We start from the raw sequence: 22,357 nt of genomic DNA on the forward strand, positions 1-22,357 counted from the left end.
TTAAGATCCAACCCACGCATATCTCTTTTTATCTGTAGGAAATGGGAAAAGAAAGTCGCGCTTTACGCAGATGACTTAATGATCTATACAAACAACCTGACAGGCTCTCTTTTCGAAATAATAGGTACACTACAGCAGTTTGGATGCATATCAGGCTACCAAATTAACCATCAAAAGACATAGATAATGTCCTGGAACACACAGGCTAATTATCCTTTGGAAAAACTTCAAATCAGATACTTAGGGATTTTAATTGTGAAGGAGATCAATAGGATTGCACAGATAAACCTTAATAAGGTACAGTCCTAGGTCAAAAAAAATGTTTAATGCTTGGAGTGCTCTCCCTCTGTCATTTATAGGTCGTTCCAATCTGGTCAAAATGATGATCTTACCTAAATTTACCTACCTCTTCAACTCAATACCATTAGAGTTAAAAAAAGACTTGATAGCTAAAATAGAGGGCAAAATCACTACCTTTATTTGGGCCTCCAAGGGAGCCAGACTCTCAGGGAAGAAGCTGAAGATGAAACAGGAACATGGAGGGGTAGCTAGCCCAGACCTTCTTCAATATTATAGGGCGTTCCATTTTAAGAATATTAGAGTGCTGTTTAAAACACTTAACTGCTTTCCAGACTACATGCAAGCAATGACAGGTCCAGAAGGGGAATACTTTCTGTACAAATTTGGTCAAACAAAATACTTCAAAATGATTAAACTGAAAATCCTGGGAACAGCCATTAGACTATGGGTCCAGATAAGACACCTATAGAAGATCACCTATTATAGTAGCTGTGCCCGATTTTGGGATTCTGACGGCACGCCCGAATGCTTAAAGGATGTGCTATCAGCTCCATCTAAAGAAAATGGAATAGTGGAATGGGGACAAGTACTAACTGGATTGTATATTATTGAGTGGGAAAAACATGTAGACTTAAAAAATGGAAGCTTATCAAAATGTAAGTACTACCAGTTAGCAAGCTGGGCAAACACCCTAGGAAGAGATGGACCAGGAAATGTAGAATTAGAGGCCAAGATCCGACAAAGATTTGAGAAGAAAGAAGTAGCCTACTGGTACTGGGTGCGTATCAAAGAGGGACGAGAGGATTTCACCCTACCAAACAAGATATGGGGGAAGGCGCTGCCGTTGCAGGATGTTGCAGCACTATGGCATGTATCTGTGGCTGCATGTGGGGATGTGATTAAAACTGCACCATTGGAAAAAAACTTCTTGTACACTCTGCATAGAGCGTATTGGACACCCAAGAGGCTATCGAAAATCAACAAAGGTAGAATAAGGAGTTGGCCCAAATGCAGTGAAGAGAGAGTGGATGATATCCTTATGTTCTGGCAGTGCCCGCACCTCTGATCCTACTGGGATAATGTAGGTAAGATCCTCTGCGAGGTCCTCAAATAAGAAATACAGGTGAGTGCCCATTTGATTATTTTTGGGGTGAAACTAGAGGATCCGGGGGTTTGTAGCCTTAATAAAAGGCTTAGGAATCTACTATTTATGATGGTGTTAGCAGCTAGACGTGAAATTTGCATAAAATGGGTTAACCCCCTCCCCCCCACAGTAGAAGAGTGGTTAAATTTACTTATTAGAATAAATAAATTGGATAAAGAAGGAAAACACAGTAAAAGGCTGGAGTTTTGGAATAACTGGGAAGAGTACTGCGCGGAAAGAGCATAAGAAACCATGATTCGGCAAACTAAGAGGTCCAATGAATAATTACATCAATAGTTTCGAGTAGTGGGTCCAGGTTATGGTCTGCGAATGGAGTGGGCAAGCTGCTTAAGAGATGCCCAATAAGCCGGAAGGATTCCCCAGGAGAATTAAGGAGTGATCCTAGTGCAGGGGAAGGGACATGGAAGATACAGTTAGCCAGAAAGGTCTCTCTCGGTGGTTTAACTTGCTATAAACACTCTAGTATTTGAAACTTTGCATGATGAGGACTAAAAAAAAAAACATTTTCCAATTGACTTGTTACATTTTCCTTTTATGAGGGCTAGAACATCAATCATATCTGGGACCACATAGGGCCATAGGAATTAGGACGAAGAGCTGCAAAGGGCTGCCCCTCCTCAAAAATGGGATGACTAAAGGGGTACATTATTGACAAAAAGAAGAAGTCCTTGGGGAAATTGAAGCCGCTGTACAACCAACCAGAGGGGTGTCTTCTCCCTGTGTCCATTTGAGCCTCACAGGCAGGCTCTTGTTGTTTCCACGGTGGAGCTGCACAACTCGCAACTCAAGAATCAAAGCCCAGTTTCAAGGAAAAAAGTCTCTTCTTTCAGGATAGGGCAGTCACCCACCAGGCAAATGCTCTTAGCGATCCTGTCCAGTGTCTCAGGCAGTGCACCAGTTTTCTTCACTTCAATCTAACAGGCATCAAAGACACAGCACCTGTACCCTAATCTCAAGTCCTTCCCTAACTCCTGCATTGCTCTGCTAGCGCACTGCACATTCGTTGGGGCAAAACATTGCATCCAGTGTGCTCAGGCACCTCTTGACCAACAAACAAAGGAGCAAACTTGTATTCACTTTAGGACCAGGATTCAGAGGCCTGATGCTAGGATTTCTGAAGCAACCCTTGCTTCAAAAGGGGTCACCTCAAGCAAAGCCTCCTCGCCATTCTGGTCGGTCTGTGACTCTCAGCTGGTCATCAAATACCATTTCTCCTTTATGATTTGTGACCCTGTCTTTCACCCAAGACAGTGGCAGGGGTACACACTTGATCACAGGGCTTCCGCCTTCACTGAGGTCCTAGATGCCAGCAATGCCTATGCTGGTTACCTTCATTTTGGCTTCAAGCTGGACTGATGCTGACGCTGACTCTCCAGGCTGAATCTGATGTCCGGGCCCCTCTGGCAATGGTTGTAAGGCAGAAAATATAAATTGGTGGACAGAACACAAGGTCTTTAGACAAGGCACAGAAACAGTCTATCAACAGAGAGGAAAGTGTAAGAATACTTCCTAGTCTTGGGACGCCCCATATATTCTCAAGGGACCCCTAGAACCACTTTCATCTTATTTATGAGAGAGTAACCAAAAAAAACAGCCTGGACCTATTGGCAGGTATAAAAGGAACTCTTTGGTGAACTAACAAGATTAATACATCACCCAATCCCAAGCAGCCAAGGAAGTCTGTATTCATTTTCTAAATTGTGAGGAAAGAGAAAAACAACACAGACATACTCTAAATCCTTACATTGGTGTATTCCTGTGTGCTAATCTGAAAACCCTAAAAAAAAGGAAATGTTCTACACTTTTGCTCATAAACTTTATATTACTTGTACAGGACTGCAGACACTTCTAAAATTCTTCTTCTTAATAAAAGGCACCTCCATTGTACGTTTTAGGACCATGCTCTCATGTTAGAGGAGCAGCAGGAAAATCTAAAACTGCTAATTTAACAGGGTTTCTTATCTATAAAACAACATTTTCTTCAAAAAATTTTTTTGCTAAGGATCACATGGGCATCTTCCCTACCTTCTACTTTTCATGATCCAAACTATGCAACATCAGCTCTAATAAGGACTGACAGTTTATTTACACGGACTAGCTAATAAAAAAGCTAGCAATGCCCTTGCAAAACTATGTACGATGGAATAACATACAATAATGGTGTTATCACCTATGAATTTTAGAACAAAAACTACCCACATCTAGCTCCACTTAAAGGTCAAATAAGGGAACAACAATCTAGACTACTGATCCTGTCATAATTTCATCAAACAAGACGGGTAGTAACATAACATATATATTTTATTTATTTTATTAATGCTAACAATGTTTAAAACAGTATTACTGAATAGTCAATTAAGTGTCTCATTGCTATTTCACAGACAATTTAGACAGGCTAAAAATAATTGAGAAAAGGAGAGATCAACATACATATTACCTAGCATTATTTTGTAGAGGAGCTAGCCTCCTTCCCCCATTTTGACAGTAGGAAACCTGATACAGGTTTCACTTCTGTCAACACTATCAACCCCTATTTGTATCAACTGGCCATAAAAAAAGTTATAGGAGGTACATAGCACTTTTGAGGAGGTAAAGAATATGAATACCCAAACCCCAATCCTTTTAGAAAATGTACAAATGTAACATAAGGGCACATGAATTCAAACTAAATCCCATTAGCTCAGCCCTAGTAAGCACCAAACTAAAAGCATTAGTGCTGTATATATGGTCAAGCTCACATATACAATTGTATTGTGGTATATTCATATGAGTGCATAAAACTTGCTTTTGCCTACAAAAATAAATAAGCACAACTCCTTCTTCTTTCCCTGCGCTGCCATCTTGTCTTTCCAAAAGTTTCAGATGTCAAAATCTGAAAGCAAACTTTACTCTGGTAGCCATGCTATGCTTCTAAATATAGAACTGACATTTAACTCTTCCCAGCTGTCCTATTCTATGTGCAAATTTTCAATGCAGCTTTCCCTATTCAAAGTCACCCTGAAAACAGAAAGCTGACCCATTACCCTGTTTGTCAGTTTAATAACTTCTGCTGGTTTTTTATACATATTTTCAATTGTAAGCAGTGGGTAATATACTTGTCTAACAATATAGCAGTCAGCTATTTGTATTATTCCTAAATGTATTCATTGACTGAAGCCTAAAGCACTTTAAATGCTAATTTAAATGGGAAAAAATGATGTTTAAATAGTTAATTTTGCCCAATTTCGACTTTGATATTTGGGGCACTTAAAAATGAATATCCTATAATTTATTTGTATAAAAGTCATCCTCAAAATGTTCTCTAGACAGTCCAGGAGTGAGAAATCAAAAATAATCATATATACTGTTATAAAAATGAGTTTTTTACGCCTGAAATTCCATATGCAAATATCCTCATTATGTGGTAAAACACAACTTAAATTTTGATGCTAGGAGGTCACAGTATGAGTATTAAGCTTTATAAATATTAGAAAAGGAATTTTAAAGCACTTATTTTAGTAATAACTAGCGGCCCGTCCCGACGTTGTCCGGGTATGAAAAAGATTGTTCGCAGAGGTTGTTCCCTGACTTTGGATTTTAAAACTTTCATTTGGTTGCTGCAAACTCATGCCCTGTGAGGCTCTGGGCTCTGGAAAGCTTGCTGTTGCTGTGGCGAGTGGACTGACCGTACGGGACTGCGAGGACCAGCAGCCCCGTAACACCGTTCAGTTGTGTGCCTCTTACTGCCCCTGCCTGATTGCCTAGAAGTGTATTTTACCTCTCACGGCCCTCGCTCCGCGGGGGCCGCTCACAGAGGTTGTTCCCTGACTTTGGATTTTAAAACTTTCATTTAGTTGCTGCAAACTCATGCCCTGTGAGGCTCTGGGCTCTGGAAAGCTTGCTGTTGCTGTTGCGAGTGGACTGACGTGACGGGACTGCGAGGACCAGCAGCCCCGTAACACCTTTCAGCTGTGTGCCTCTTCCCGCCCCTGCCTTATTGCCTGGAAGTGTATTTTACCTCTCGCGGCCCCGCTCCGTGGGAACCGCTCGCAGAGGTTGTTCCCTGACTTTGGAATTTAAAACTTTCATTTGGTTGCTGCAAACTCGTGCCCTGTGAGGCTCTGGGCTCTGGAAAGCTTGCTATTGCAGTGGCGAGTGGACTGACGGGACGGGACTGCGAGGACCAGCAGCCCCGTAACACCGTTCAGCTGTGTGCCTCTTCGCGCCCCCTGCCTGATTGTATGTATCTGACTAGAACCTCCCTGAAATTAGGCACACCTTTTGGTTCGTCACAGAGGACAGACTCCCTTGAGTTTTGTATTGATGTTTAATCGTTGTTTGTTAATTCAACAAGTTCATTTACATGCGACATTCGTTGGAAGAATATTTCATTTCATATCCTCATTTCATAATATCCAATTCACATTTATGTTTTTTTACATAAATGTGAATTGGATATTATGAAATGAGGATATGAAATGAAATATTCTTCCAACGAATGTTGCATGTAAATGAACTTGTTGAATTAACAAACAACGATTAAACAATCAATACAAAACTCAAGGGAGTCTGTCCTCTGTGACGAAGCAAAAACTGTACTCCATGAACAGCTTTTCGTGGAGTTGAAATCTTATTTTACTAAAAGTAGTAAATCCACTAAGCTGCCGCCTCAAATGCCAGGGAAATCCTGGTATAACAAATTATGTCGAGAAACTTATGGCTTGTTGGTGTTAGCTATAAAATCTCGAAATATCTTGGATATTAGGAAGGCAAGGCTGGCCTATCGTAAAGTCCAAAGCAAGGCCAAAAAGGATTGGGATGACCAGCACTGGCAGGAACTCCTAGAGGATAGTAGGTTAAAAAAACAGACTAAGTTCTGGTATATAGTTAAATGGGGAAACTCTGCCTACTCTCAAGTCCCTGATAATAATGTGACGCCTGCGGATTGGGTTGAGTACTTTCAGTCTCAGTTTAGAGGATTATAAGCAGACATAGATACCCCCCCTGGTGATATTTCTCCCGTGCCAATGCCCCCCGTCATACCTTGTCAAGAAAGATGTAGAGGATGCATTAGGAAAGGTACAAGGTGGAAAAGCCCCAGGCATGGACTGCATTCCTGCAGATCTTTTTAAATATGACTTAACTAACTGGGTGCCCTATATTACTTTTTTGCTAATGCCATTGCGAGGGGGGCACGTGTTCCTGAGTTTTGGCATGGTGCTTAGATCTTGCCCATATTCAAAAAGGGAGACCGCTCTGTAATAAGCTTGATAGATGCGATCCAGAAAATAGTTGCAAGGATGGTGCTTGTAAAAATTCAGAGCTGGATGGAACTTGAGGATGTTTTGTCTCTCCTACAGGCCGGGTTCAGACCCTGTATCAGTACGATTGAGCAGGTTTTTAGATTTCTTTTAATTTACTGGAGGGTTGTTAGTTTGGGGGGTGGCACTATATATGCCGCCTCTGTAGACCTCAGGTCTGCTTTCAATTTAGTGCCCAGAGCTAAGTTATGGGGCATTAAGAAATATGGGGATGCCACTGGAACTCCTAGACATAGTGATAAAGTTATATGAAGCAAATTTTGCACAGGTCCGGTGGGGCAAACAGGGGCAGGCCACGGAGAGATTTCCTGTGACTCGTGGTGTGCGCCAAGGGTGTGTACTAGCACCGGCACTGTTTTTGTTGTTCATAAACAGGGTCGTGCAGTACTTCGAATCATTTGCAACCGATGCCCCAGTTTTGGGTGGTATCAGGTTTCCGCTACTCATGTTCGCAGACGACACCCTTTTACTGTCAAAAACTCAGAAGGGCCTCCAGGCTGCCCTAAATAAATTTGAGGAATTTTGCCAAATTACTGATTTACAGGTCAATGTATCAAAAACTAAATTAATGGTTCTAACCAAAAATAGACCTGTGGTTGGACGTGTTACAATGAATGGCTCTAAATTAGAGCAGGTTAATGTTATGACTTATCTAGGGGTTGTTTTGGAAAAAAGGCTTAGCTGGAAACCCCAGATCGATCTTCTTTCTCTTAAGTTTGCACAGTTATCGGGGTGTTTAATTAAAGAACAGAGATCCTCTCTAACTAAAAGGATAGGTCCTGCCATGAAAATTTATAACGCCAAGATAAGTTCAGCGATTTTGTACGGTGCGGACCTCTGGGCATTTGCGGACCTTTTGCAGTTAGTTAGACTTCAAAACAAATTTTTTAGAAACTTAGTAGGTCTCCCTTGTTCGAGCCCCTTGAAGCCACTTTTATTTTATTTGGGTTGCCACGCAATAGATGACGTGGCACATTATAGACCAGTGGCTTTATGGAGGAGAATTTGGACTACCCCCGAACTGGCACTTTTTGCCAAAGAAATTCTTGATGTTAGATCCTTGGTGGGCACGGGTACAGTGGTTCAAAAAAGTAAGACTGCTTTTAGAGAATATGGGGCTGAGCAACCTGTGGACCGATCCCGCTAACAACCCTTTCCCTCCAAAGAAGGTTTTTAAGGAATTATACTGGCTTACTGTTTGGCAAAAATATTTTAACCAGATAAACACCTCTTCTCTGTCGGGTAGGTTCCTGGAACACAAAATCGATCCGTCCCTGGAAGATTACTGGGACATTATTAATAAGAGCAGTGACAGGAAGCTTTACCACCAGTTGAGGGTTGGCTAAGATCATTCACTAAAAACTGGAAAGGACAGATGAATGATTCTTGCCCCTGGTGTTAGGACCAGAGGGAGACAATTTGCCATATATTCTTTGTATGTCCTGCATATCTAGCACCCCGAACTAAACGGCTTAAACCGGTTTGTAAAAATATGGGTACGCGGGTGGGGCTGGAGGCATTAAGGATTATTAGGACTGACACTAGGGAACCAGTAGTAATTGCAGTAGCAAAGTTCCTGGGTTGGATGTGGATTATTAGAGCAAACCATAAAGATAAGGTTTAAAATAATATTTGTTTGAGCTGTTGAAAAACATCTCTTGAGTCTACCATTAACCCTTTATAGAATCTAGCTGCTGTTTTTCACTGATAGCCGCACCCTTTCTGCACTTTTTGTATTTTATAAATTTTTCACTTTGCACTACCATTTGATATGTACTGCTTTGTATGCATTTATTGTATTACTGAAATGTTTTAAATTCATCGAGATGTGTTTTTAAGAGGACAAGGTGTATTTTAATGTTTGTCTTTTATGATAAATCATTCGAAATAAAGACGTATGAAACTGATTGTCTGCAATAGTTTGAATAGGCAAGTCAAATTTATTGTAAAACTTCATGGTATACTACATTTCTTGTTTCATGAGACTCGGGATTGAGAATAAATTGGTTTTCGACATTCCCCGACCTAGAGAGGCCGACATATAACTGGCCATGAGTGAAGCAGTCCTCTCGTAAGTCTATCCCAATGACTTTGTATGTTTGACCTTGTGATTTGTTTATGGTGGAAGCAAACGCAATGTTAATAGGGAACTGCAACTGTTTAAATTAAAAAGGTAGATCAGTAGGGATCATGGGTATTCATGAAATATGAGCTAACTGTCCTGCAGCAGGGCCAGAGAGAATAGTTGCCTTAATGACATATGGCAAAAGACTTTTGACAAGGAGGCACATCCCATTGCAGAGATTAGGTGGATGTAGGTTTCTTAATAACATGACAGGAACTCCAACCTTAATTTGGAGTGTATGAGGGAGAAGTCCTGAAGGGTTAAGTGAGTTGAAGAATTCCTGAGGATAATGCACGGCGTCCTGAGTATCTAATACTGTATCAATGGAGTTATAGATTTTGTTTTCTCCCGGGATTTGTTGTAGGATGTGTTCATTGATCTGGTTTACAGTAGAGTTTTGTGGTGCAACTATCACTCTTTCGCAAATCCATTTGTATTCCTTTGTTAGAATATGCTGAATGTCTGGGTATACATGGTGTATGAGGTCATGTAAGGTATGGAGTGGCTTACCTAAGTCCTGTATGTTAATTATGCCATTTGTGTTAGGTATTTCTCCATTACCCAGTTGTAGTAGAAGATTTGCAAATTGTGTATCTCCACCTCTTAAATGTGTCCTCATGTTTGTGCATAAGGTGATAGATTGTACAGAGTTCCATAGGTGTGATGCTTTTAAGCATGCTGTCAGTATATCAGCACGCGTTCCTCTCGGCACCACAGGAAGAGTTTGGCGAAAGTCACCAGCAAACACAAAAGTATTGCCACCCATGATTTTCGCTGAATTTCGATGTCTTTTAGAGTTTTGTCGACTTCGTCTATATGTGAGCGGTGTGTCATGGTACATTCGTCCCACATGATAAGAGACACATTCTGAAGAAGCATGCCTTAAGGTCAGTTTTTTCCTATTGAGCAGATAGAATCCTTTTCAAGGGAAACAGTTAAAGGTAGCTTAAAGGTTTAATGTGCGGTTTTCGCTCCAGTGACCAAAGTTACAGCTATTCCAGAAGAGGCTACAGCAAAAGCCAATAATCCGGAAGAGCGAATCTTAGCTAGTATGCTGTTTATTAGGAACGTTTTTCCAGTCCCCCACAGGGCGTCTAAGAATAATAATTTTCCTTCGTTGTTCTCTACACTATGAACTATGGTGTTGTAGGCGAGTGTGTGATCGGGAACTAATTTAGGCAAGTGCTGAGCAAGGTATTCACGTAGGTTGTGGATATTATCCCCGTTATCTGTATTGTGGTATGGACGCAGGTTTGTCCTGACAGTTGCTGGCAGGCTGAAATCAGTTAAGGATTTTTCGCTTAATAGATACAGCGTGTCTTCAGTTTGGATTAGTCCCTGGTTAATGGTTTCATTGGTGATTGGCGTAGAGTTATTATGCGAGTGTTGACGCATACTGTGTAGTATATCTTCACATAGATTATCTTTAAATTCTTCCCATAAAACCATAGGATCCGATGGGTGACAAAATAGCAGAATAGTGACAAACAACTCACATAGTTTTGATGGAGAATCAGAAAGTGCAGCATCTGCCAACGTATGCTTCCAATGTTCGCCGTCTTCAATAAGACCGAGTTCTTTATAGGCTGGTATGGGCGAATTTAGCGAATTCGCGGTTCACGAATTCGCAAAAAAATCTGCGAATTCGCAGATTTCCCTGCGAAATCGTGGATTTTTTGGCAATTGCACTATACTCAACTGGAGTACTTTCTACTGGCTAATCAGTAAGTGCTATCTCGTTGGGTAAATGTATCGTGCTTTTCCTGCACTACAGCTGCGTAAAGGCCCGGAAGAGTTGTCTTCAGTGACCACGTGTGTCTGTAACTTTACCACCTCGCCCATAGGCGCTGAGGTCCCTCGAGTGAGCTGTCCATCACAGTGGGGGAAAGGGTGGGAAGAGGTTGCATAGCCTAGTGTGTGTGGGGCCGGGCTTCTGTGCGAGTTCACATGCCTCTTGTTTATAAAGGGTCAGAGACCGATCAGAGCCTCAAATGAGGAGAAAGCAGTAAGTGCTACCTTGTTGGGTAAATGTATCGTGCTTTTCCTGCACTACAACTGCGTAAAGGCCCAGAAGAGTTGTCTTCAGTGACCCTGTGTGTCTGTAACTTTGCCACCGCGCCCATAGGCACCGAGGTACCTCGAGCGAGCTGTCCATCACAGTGGGGGAAAGGGTGGGAAGAGGTTGCATAGCCTAGTGTGTGTGGGGCCGGGCTTCTGTGCGGGTTCACATGCCTCTTGTTTATAAAGGGTCAGAGACCGATCAGAGCCTCAAATGAGGAGAAAGCAGTAAGTGCCACCTTGTTGGGTAAATGTATCGTGCTTTTCCTGCACTACAACTGCGTAAAGGCCCAGAAGAGTTGTCTTCAGTGACCCTGTGTGTCTGTAACTTTGCCACCGCGCCCATAGGCGCCGAGGTCCCTCGAGTGAGCTGTCCATCACAGTGGGGGAAAGGGCGGGAAGAGGTTACATAGCCTAGTGTGTGTGGGGCCGGGCTTCTGTGCGAGTTAAAAGTTTTTTACTCTTGACTGTTTGACCCTTTCTCACTGCCGATTCCAGATCTGGGAAAAACAAAGACAATTCGCCTGAAACCCTTGCTCTTTAAATTCACACTGTGTGTGTTTATTATATGCTTCGTCATATCTTACCCCAACCAGAAAACTTTTAAGCTCGACCGGACCGATGTTCAATGGACCCTGTCAACTTTATAGCAACACTCAGTGCCCATACCTGTAACAAACAGACAAAATCTTAATAAGCTCACAAGCTAGGTAGTTTGCAAAGTAAGAATCAAAGCGCAAGCTTATCTTCGCTTACCTAATGTCTTTAACGCTCTCCCCGATTATAAAAACCGCTGTCCCCGCGCCGATTCTTAATTCAATTAGGTGATAAACACTGCAACAAACAAGTAATATAGTGGGTCTTAGATACATTGATATTGGCTTTTCAAACTATTCTATCTGAACGCATCGCCATTAAAGCCTACCTTTCTTGACCCGCGTATGTTGACCTCTGTCGACAATAGTCCTTCCGGTAACAACATCTGGTCCCACTATGCTTTGTTACTTATACGGCTACGATTCAATATCATCGTAACTTATTCACAGAACATTGTACCAATGTTCACACTTTGTTGTATTCCCGTGGTTTGTTTTAAGATACTGCGTAATGATGATACAATAAGATATACTTATGAAGCAAACACTTTGTCTACTCACCTTATTCAAATGAGTACTACGTCAAAAATGTGATTAAATGAACATAATACACTAGAAACCTTAGGGACTTATAGGGTGAGCGCCTTGCAGACTTAGTTGTGTCTAGGTCTCAACAGGGCAGTTTATAGATTTGGTTGTGGGCACAACCTTCAGCAGGGCAGCTCCCCAAAGGGATTACGATCAGTTGAATAAACAATTTAATGATTCATACACTAAAGGTGTGCAGGTCTAACACTTACATAGCTGTTAAACTCAAGAAGCCGCCACACGGCCTCGGAGGTGCTAATATAACGGCCATTGACATATGTTTCTATCTCATGTGTTGTTTTGTATAGTAGCAGTAGCCTGATCAGACCCTTTGTTAATATATTTGCAAATGTATTTTATAGCCTTTACAGATTGGGAGTATTCTATATTAATGTGTGCATTAACACTGCGGCACAGTACAGGGGAATATGGAACTACCCACTGATTATTGACAGTGACCTCCTGTCCTCTAACTGTGATTGTGACAGTATGCCTACCATGCTCCGGGCTTCTTCTAAGGTAAACCGGATAACCATTAACACCAGTTTCAGTCTCATTAGTGAGAGCCCATGGGTATTTTTTAGTACAAAGACCGTTTTTCATACAGTGCGAAAGAATGTTGTGTTCCCCACATGGCCTATGGAGCATGTTTTTTTGGACAGTTGCGAATAGTAGTCGATCGTTGACCGGATCAGGCAGCTCTGTCGATATGATGTGATCAATTTCGTCTGGCTGTATTTTCTGGTCAAACCACAATAGGATGTGTACGTGAGGCAGTCCTCTTTTTTGCCATTCAATAGTAAATATGTAAGCTTTCGCTGTACCAATATAGCTTTTTGGGTCAGCAGCTTCATGAGAGCTTTCACCTTTAAATTGAACACACGTGCCTATCGCATGATCTTTGTTTTGTGAATAACTGTTCTTTAATTTCAGGCCACTCGGGATTGCATGTGAATGTGATAAACAAATCGGGTCTCCCATACTGCCTGACGTGTGGCAGCTTGTGTCTTTTCGTGCATGTACCTGGGTGAGCCAGTGAATGTAGCAGGTAATATAATGTGTTGTCCAATATCTAGTGCATTGATGTTGTGATCGTGATTAACGGCATCCTTTAAATGGATGTAGTTCTCTGCGCATAGTTGTGTTATATTATGACGGATAAAATCCAGTCTTTCCGTGATCATCTTTGCCATCATATCCACAATGTATTGATTAAATAGATTGCCGAACCAATGAAAGGTATTGAAACAGCAGGATCTAACAATAATAGTATTGGCATAGTACTGCATGCATGGGACCGTTTTGTGATTTACCGAATGGGTTTGTGGTATATTCAGACAATACCCATCCTCCCCTTTAGCGAATAGAATGGGGTATTGTAAAGGAACATATGATCTATGCAATTCTGAAACTTTCCGTAATAGGCCGTCCCGAGTATGTAATATAATGTCACGGGGACCTTTGTTCTTGTTTACTAAAAGAACAGCAACCTCATCCGTGGATGGTGCATTATACCTCCCTTGATGTGTATTTGGTGGGCGTTGATCAGCTTGGATAATGAGGTGCAAGTCATCATTCTGTAAATTCATCTCATAGTTGTACTTTATGGACCGAATGTAAGTGTTATGAGTGTGTAATGTGTCGTGTAGTTGTTGAATAAGCTGTATGTTTAAATGTGGCACCATGTGTGACCGTGTGTCTAGTTACTGTTGTGGAGATAGGAAATATATATATGCAGAAACTGCAGAGGCTTGCCTTCCTGTGGAAGTAGACTGCCAATTAAGTGGTATAACTGTCCATGTATTTTAAAGGTAGGCATAAAATTACCTTCCCTTACTACATTAGCCCCAAAGGATGTCATTTGGAAGAGAGTATTGTAACGGCGGGTGTTATTTAAGAAATGACTTGAAAGTGGATGAGTCCCATTGAGTAGTTGTGGTGCATCTTGAATGTTGGTTATATGTACCTTTCCTGAGGAGAAGCAAAGTCCTTGCGGTTAAGCCTTCGATTTAAGGGCGTTGCACCTGTTACATACATTGTCCATGTTGCCAATGTTGATATCTGTATGGTTGATGTAGTCAGTAAGTGGGTTGTATTGGAAGGCAGATCTGACAGTGTGTACACTGTTCGTGTGTTGTTGTAAATTGAAATGTGATTGTTGGAGTTGACATTGCACTGGTGTCCCTATTATACTGCGTGAACATCAAGCAAAGTGGAATTCATGTCTGTTATTTTCTTGTGTGAGTGAGGCTCTGTAGTAGTTGACGTTGCGCCCCATGCACTCCTGTGAGCAAGACGGTCCGAATGGCGCAGAGTTTGTTCAGTACGAACAGCAGAGGTGTATGGAGTGAAAATGTGAGCAAACATTTGCTCAGTGGTGTCTTGGCTATTCTGTATCTGCCTTTTTTGTGTGCCTGTGTTTTAGATCTTGTTCTGGCAAGTTGTGTCTTCCTCTTCACCATGGTTAGTTGTCCCTTGAATGTGTGAAATTGGACTAAGAATGAGTGCCAGGGTGATATTCAGTCTTCCAGTTGTTGTGTCAAAGCGTGCAATGAGTATGATTATAGGCAGGAAGTTGCACTATTGTTCGCTATATATTTTCACCTATTATGTACAACTCGGAGTAACATGTAGTTGCTGGTAGTCACAGCATTCCACTTGTGCCATTTGTTATAAGTAGCTGTGTGACACTGATTAGATAGTGTAAATGTTCTCCCCTTCAGTGGGCAACGCAAATCCCTTTGAAGCCGCTCCCTGTGCCATATCTTAATCAGAAGCAGCGGCTTACTATGTGCATAAAAGACCGAAAGGTTAGTTACTCCACAAATACAAAAAGTTTTGGTGTCAGCATGAGCTAAGGCTGTAGGGTTAGTAGGTCCAACATCACGTAGTAGTTCTGAAGACTAACACGCTTTGTTTAGCAATTTTAGAAAGTTTTTTTATACCTGTGTAGACGAGCAGTGCAATCAGATGCAGCGGGTGACTATGAGCGTAAAAGGCTGAAAGGTTAGTGACTCCACAAATACAAATAGTTTCGGTGTCAGCATGAGCTAAGGCTGTAGGGTTAGTAGGTCCAACATCATGTAGTAGTTCTGGAGACTAACACGCTTTGTTTAGCAATTCGAGAAAGTTTGTTTTACCTGTGTAGTCGAGCAGTGCATACACGCTAACAAAAGTTGTCCATTGCAGCCAGTGTCAGTCTGCGCCACAGTGATAGGTCCCTCTGCTGCGCCAACGTTTATCGTGTGTGGCTGCTGTTAAGTCCCTTGGCGTCACAGTGTTCAACAGCGGCCCAGCGATTCTGTGCGTGTGGCAAAATCAGTCCGTGAAATTAGTAATAGCGCCCCAGCGATGCTGAAGCGTGCGTGTGGCAAAACTAGTCCGTGAAATTGGTAATAGCGCCCCAGCGATGCTGAAGCGCCTCAGCATCCGCTGATGAATGTGCCGAAGTCCCGCCTGTGCGGCCGCTCAGAACCCCTCTTTAGGTTGCATTGAAGGTGAGCGTCTGCTCTGCGGTTTGTTGTCCTTGCCGCACAATGCGAACTTGTGTGCCCGCTCCCGCCGACGCCCCTGATCGGTACTGGCTTGCACACTGAGGGCGTGTGCCTTGGTAGGTTCACGCACTCCCCAAAGACGGTGGTTCACACACTCCCCAAAGACGGCGTGGTGCACTTAGACGCCCCACATCGCATCATCGGCAAACGCCACAACTCCAAGAACACTATTCCCACGCTTCACAATGTTTCCGCGTCTCCGAAGGCACACGCCCACATCAATGCTAAACGACACTTCAAGACGTGTCAGAACGCTATTCTCACACAGAACGCTCGCGTCACAATGCTGAATGTCTCCGAAGGCACACGCCCACAACAATGCTAAATGACACAGCGACTTCAATACGTGTCCGAACGCTATTCTCACACAGAACGCTTGTCACAATGCTGAATGCACACGCCCATTGCTTTACAGCAGAACGCCCACACCCACAACGGACTACTTGTCACAAACGGTCTTTTTCCCTTCTAGTGTATATTTTTGGCTGGTGTATAGCCTATGTCCATCTGCCTATACTCACCTTTCCAATGCTGTGCGCGGTGTTCCGGTTGGCGCTGTGGTTTCGGAGCATACCCGCCTCGACGGTTTGGGCTCTCTCTTTATAATATTAGTATGGATTTTTCACAATTAATATATTTTTTTAATAAAACCAATAATTTTTGATAATTCTACATGAAAAGCAAGCTGCATATCTTGCCTATCATATTTAGACGCATTCATTCATAAGCCTAAGCACAGAAGCCTAACTTGAAAACATGAAAAGTTTTACGCCACTTTTTTAAAAGGACAGTCATTATTTAACCTCAGAACCACGAATATGCTTATAAAAATAGGCTTTAAGAAAGGAAATCCTTACGTTAAACATTTTCTTGTTATCCAAAATAATGAACCTGGTTTTTGTAACTTTTTAAAACAGCAGTCTGAAATGCAGGATTTTACCCCGTGTTTAACTAACAAAATCCTGGCTGAATCAACATTCCTGTCTCTCAGTGGCCTACAATCAAATCAACAGGTGCTGCTAAGCGGCAGTTAAAACACAGCTGGCGGAAAACTTTTTTCAGTGCTGAAATGTAAGCACGGTGACTGTCTATTTAAAACTGAGGCATGTTCTATAATATGTGTTTAGTTCAGCAAACATTTACTCAGATGAAGTGTTTGCCTGTTAATATCTAATACAATGTATCTAAGAAAAATGCTGTAAGTTTATTTATTGCAAAACACACAATTTCGTTCTTGAGGCTTATTTTATTCCTATTGAATATGAATTCTAATTTGATCTTTTAAGCATTAGCAGTTTGTACATGTGCATAATTGCTTACTTTTATCAATTTAATAATAACATTCAGTTATTTAGCATACCATATGGTTCATTTCTGGATTTTTACTTAATTTTTATTTAATATTAATTAAATGACATTTTGCATAACGGACTGATGACAGCAAAAAAAGAACAAACACACATGTTGAGCTCATTCCAGACATATACAGAAGGGGTCATACACTCAGAATCACATAATACAGCACGCTTAAGGCTAGCAATCCTTACACAAAGAGCGCAATCACTATTTACTTACAGAAGATTGCAATGTAAAACCACGAACCACATAGACATTTAAACACACATTTATCCCACAGATCAACACTTAAGACAGAAACAAAGGACAGCCCACAGACCGTACTTAAATCAAACCATTTGTAAATACTAATTGTAAGTCATATTTACAAGAAGAGCTTCTCAATAGTGTTCCAAAAGACTGCAAAAACAGCCCAACAGACTGTTTTATTTCCAAGAAGCCAAAATACACTCAATTCACTAGCTTTGGGTGGCAGAACACCAAAAAATCGCTCTGCATATCTCCATTCATAAAATTGCGCAGAAAAAGGATGCTTGTTTGTATTATGTCCATATTTGAATTCCATGGGGATATAGAATCACCAAGGATGAAATATGTTTTTATACCTAAACCTATCTAGCTATTCCCTGAAGGGAGAAGACTAATTTATTTCACATCTCACTATGGTACCTCCAAAAAGCAACACATTCTTCGATGTGTGCTTGAAACAGGCATGCCAAAAATGTTGCAAAATATGCAAATATTATAATCAAAGTGGTGCTTAAGGTACTCGGCGTACGTTGCGCCGTTCAAACAAAGTCAAACAGAGAAAAATCTCCTCATTACCTGCCTACATAAATTGCAATTTACATATTACATACATACTAATCAAAAGTTGACCAACGCAAATCTAAGCCACAGTAAGTGTTACTAAACTACCTTACCAATCAAAGGCATCAAAACCAACAGCAAGTGCTGCAGAACGACTCTTACCAAACAAATGGTTGTCCAAATTCTAACTGCCAAGTTCTGAATGAGCTAACAGTCTTTTTTAGAATACTCACGCCAAAAAGGTTCTCAGTCAGGGGTGACATCATGTGGAGGATCAAAATCAGGAAGATCAGAAATATACTGGGCTGCAGAGACAAAGAATCCCCAGATTCTCCGTGCACAGAGTACCTCCTTAGTAGAATCCTGTCCTGTCATCCTCGGTAGATTTCTGTCTCCTGACAAGATCACTCCCTCAGATAGCCACTTCTCTGATGAGGTCCACATTGGAGCGCCATCTGCAGAAATCAATAAACCTTCCTAGGGGTCCCACTAATACTTGGTCCTTTTAAACCAACAAAGAAGAAATTAGCACAGAAGCTGAAATATAAAAGTTACATCTTTATTAACCTCAAATAAGTCAGACTACGTCACACAGACGCTTTAGCAACTGAATGAGGCAGTCTAAGGAGTACAAAAAACTGGGGCCTTATATATGCTTAGGGTTACATAGTCAGTAGAAGAAGAAGGGGCAGTCCTGGCTCATGTAAGCATGCAAAATGACTAATATGGACATGCAAGGTCTGCTTGCTCAACAAAGTGGAAGAAGCTAACAGTGGCTGTTTTTGGCAAACACATCCTGACATTTACATACTAGGAACAGTTGCAAGGACAGCTACAAGCTCAACTTAGCATGTGCGAAGGTGGACGATGCTGAATATAGTTCGTTTCTAGGCAGAGAACAAGAGAAGTCAACACTGAGGGAGGACAGAGCACATGGTGAGCACGTGGCAGCACTTGGCAAACTAAAATGGCTACCAGAAATACAAAATTGCTTTCAGCTCATGCTAACAAATCCATCCAATATTTAACAAGGGCTTCTGTAATATGACTACTGACCTTGCTGATATTTCTGAAATGTGTTTCCAGTGTTGGGGGGGTCTCATCATGAAGATTTTAAACATTATGCAAGCAGTTAAGAAGAGAATTATATTCCTAACAGGTAGCCAATGAGAGAAACATATGTGGCTAGAGGTGGATTTAAACCTCTTAAGCTGACTAGGTAGGTCTGGGTCATGTGGTGATGGTTGTTTGAGAATTCAGTTTGCCCAATTAAACTGCTTCTCATAATCTAGTCTGCCATGCACACATAAATTAGCTGCCATGATTCTATTAAAAAATTATAGAATGAAGAAGACTCGTAGGGCCAGATGTCGGTCCCCAAATACCGGTCGGTAACAGCCAATTTCGGCCGTTACCGACCGGTATTTGGTGATTGAGATTTAGAGGGCCCAAATTTGACAGAATCTGTAAATTTACAGAATCGGTAAATTTACCGATTCTGTAAAATACCGATTCGGTAACTTTACCGAATCGGTAAATCTATATGTAGGTGGCACTGCAAACAGTGCCATAGGCCCCTAAGAATTAGTTATTTACCATGTAATACTATTGCATGGTAAATAACGAATTCCTGTGTACATGCACAACTGTGCATGTACACCTGTGCCATGTGGCACACAGACATGCCCTAAGGGCATGTATGGGTGTCACATGGCACACAAGCCTGAATCAGGGGTGCAACAGGGTGTCAAAGTGACACCCTGTCCCCCTTGTCAATTCGGTAATTTTACTGAATCGGTATTTACCGATTCGGTAATTGCCATAGGTTCCTATGGGCCTCAAGGCCCATAGGAATCATTGGCAATTACCGAATCGGTAAATACTGATTCGGTAATTACCGAATCATTCCGATTCGGTAAAAATTACCGAATAATTACCTACATCTTATTTACCGAATCTAAAATACCGAATCAGTAAAATTCGGTATTTTAGAGTCAGTAAATAGGATTTACCTACATCTGGCCCTTAGAGCCTTATTTAATGATAAAATGTTTTGGTTAATGGGAGACTTGGACATTAAGTTCCAGTTTGGCATCCAGCAAGATTCCCAAGTTCCTGACCTTAGACATGCCATAAACCTGCGATCCTGCCATTCTGTGAGCCTCCTGCCATGTGAATACTAGTTTGGAACCTATGCTAAACTTCAGTGGTCGAACCCTCTTGGAAATCAGATCCACTCCAGGGTCTATTACAAGGTTTTCTTATCAACCACAAATTCATTATGGTGCTTGTATGCCTTACTTTACGATGAGAGTGGGAGAGGATACTTTAGGCTAATCATGTTATTGTTGAACTATGTCTTACCTGTTCCAGTATATGCCTGTGCTCCCTTGCGCTAATTCTGATCATATTACGAGACCAGATCCAATCCATGTGACTCTCTAGATTTTCGTTCTGCCCACTGGTTGCTTCCTGATACCTCTGTGCACTCGTTCAGGCAGAAAGCTGAAGGAGGGACTTTAAAGAAAATTGGGGGTTGTTTCAATAGAGCAACAACATACAATGTACAACCCAGCACTGTTATAGGAAGTTATATGATGTTTCATATATCGTTTTCACAGATGAATAGTGGCAGCTATTTTACAATTGTTCACATTGTGTTATGGGGGGGGGGTAAAAAAAAAACAGTCACTCAGCCAGGGAATACAGAGGCAACACTTCGCAAGGAGAACCTCAAAATACTACCTGCTAAACATGGTAGCTGGTGCCACAATTTGCAGTCAAATAAACCTCTCATGGGGACTACATTTAAACCAATTGGGAGGTCTATTAGCTCAATTGTTGCCAGTGTCATCTGCAGGGTTATTGAGCACAACCTGGGCTCTAAGGTACAACTCTAATGAGGACCAAACATCCTTGGAGTGGGACCTCATTGGACTCAACTCTGAATAGGTGGTCAGCTATTCCTGGAAATAGGCAGCATCCTTAAGCCACCCCGCTGTCTGCAGCATTGGAAGTTGGCCCCAGAGTATTGGTACCCTGTGCGTTGCCAAAAGAAGGAGTAGAGCTGACATCTTGCGTATGTCCAAGGGGGCATCTTTCAAATTGCCTAAAAGTTTTATACACAACAAATGCTCAAGTGGATGCCCAGTAATCTCCTCTCGGGTGTCAAAGTCTGTGCCCCAGAAATGCCGAACCCAGGGCAGTCCCATGTAAGATGTAGAAAGAAATCGCATGGCACAGCATGTGAAGAAGGGACTTTGACTTTGCTCACCTGTGCTGTGCTGCACCCAGTTCACACCTTTTCTTCCAATCATCCTGTGTGGCTGTGAGCTGGGATGGGGGATTTTAGCCTAGCTTCTACTTTCAGAATTTGTGCTTCAACTGGTGTTGCTGGAAGCTCCTGCTTTCTTCTCCAGTTCCCTGTACTGCAGAATCTCTGAAACCTTGAGAGTAGTTCCTGATTCCTGCTACTGCTTTTTGTAGTGTCTTGCTAACCTCTGGCTGACCAGCATTGTGCGTATGTGTTTCCCTTGTTCTTAGTCTCACCCTTCTTTCTCCCTATGCTTTCTAGCCTGATATCCTAACTTCTGTGTTTCCCTGTTGGGCTTCTGACCACGTATTCACTTAGTTCCCTTTGATTTCTTATTCTGATTTACTGGTCTGCCCTTGTTCTGTATGCCTCTGCTATTCCATGTACCAGAAGGGTATTACTTGTTCCAGCACCAGTTGTCTACATCTATGTGTTCCTTGTTCTGAATCCTAGTTCCAGTTTCATATACCAGCAGGGGTGATGGACGTTTACAACAAATCTTTTACACCGCAAGCAATCACAGCGCGGTCGTTATAACGACCGCGATGTGATTCCGCATATCTTTACTCCGCAAGTCGGAACAACAACTTGCGGAGGAGGGGGGGGGGGGGTTAGATTTAAAATCCAACACCTTCCCTAGTGTCCGCACTGACTGGAGTTCGAATAGTAAATTATACTATTTCAACTTCCAGCAACCCCCCTCCGCAAGTCGTTGTTCCGACTTGCGGAGTAAAGGTATGTGGAATCATAACGTGGTTGTAGGAAGGGGGAGGCTCTAGTTGGCGCAGTGCAACACTAGCGACAAGCAGGGACTCTCTCTTCCTCGTCAGGGCTGAGGGTTACCTTCCAGACAACCTCTGCTTACCCTCTAGGTAGTGTGGCTTAAGCAGTCGTAGGCTAATCTTTGGGGCACATAGGGTTAAACACTTGCAATAATACACCTTTACAACCAACCCACCACACAACGAGACCAGACTGTATTCTGTAAAAATATATATCTTTATATAGATTTTAAGCAGGCTTGTGAATACAGTCAATCGTACTTTATGATAACGGTTGCAAGTTTACTCAGTTCAGGTTACCACAGTTCTTAGTCAGTTCTCTTGGGGCCCGTAGGCCGGTGTTACTCAAAGTTCTTGTGGAGCCGGCGGCTTCCAGGGGATCTGTCCCACGTCGCGTTGCCTTCCCGGGG

Source organism: Lissotriton vulgaris, chromosome 12 (genome assembly GCF_964263255.1).
Source record: "Lissotriton vulgaris chromosome 12, aLisVul1.2, whole genome shotgun sequence".
NCBI classification, from domain to species: domain Eukaryota; kingdom Metazoa; phylum Chordata; class Amphibia; order Caudata; family Salamandridae; genus Lissotriton; species Lissotriton vulgaris.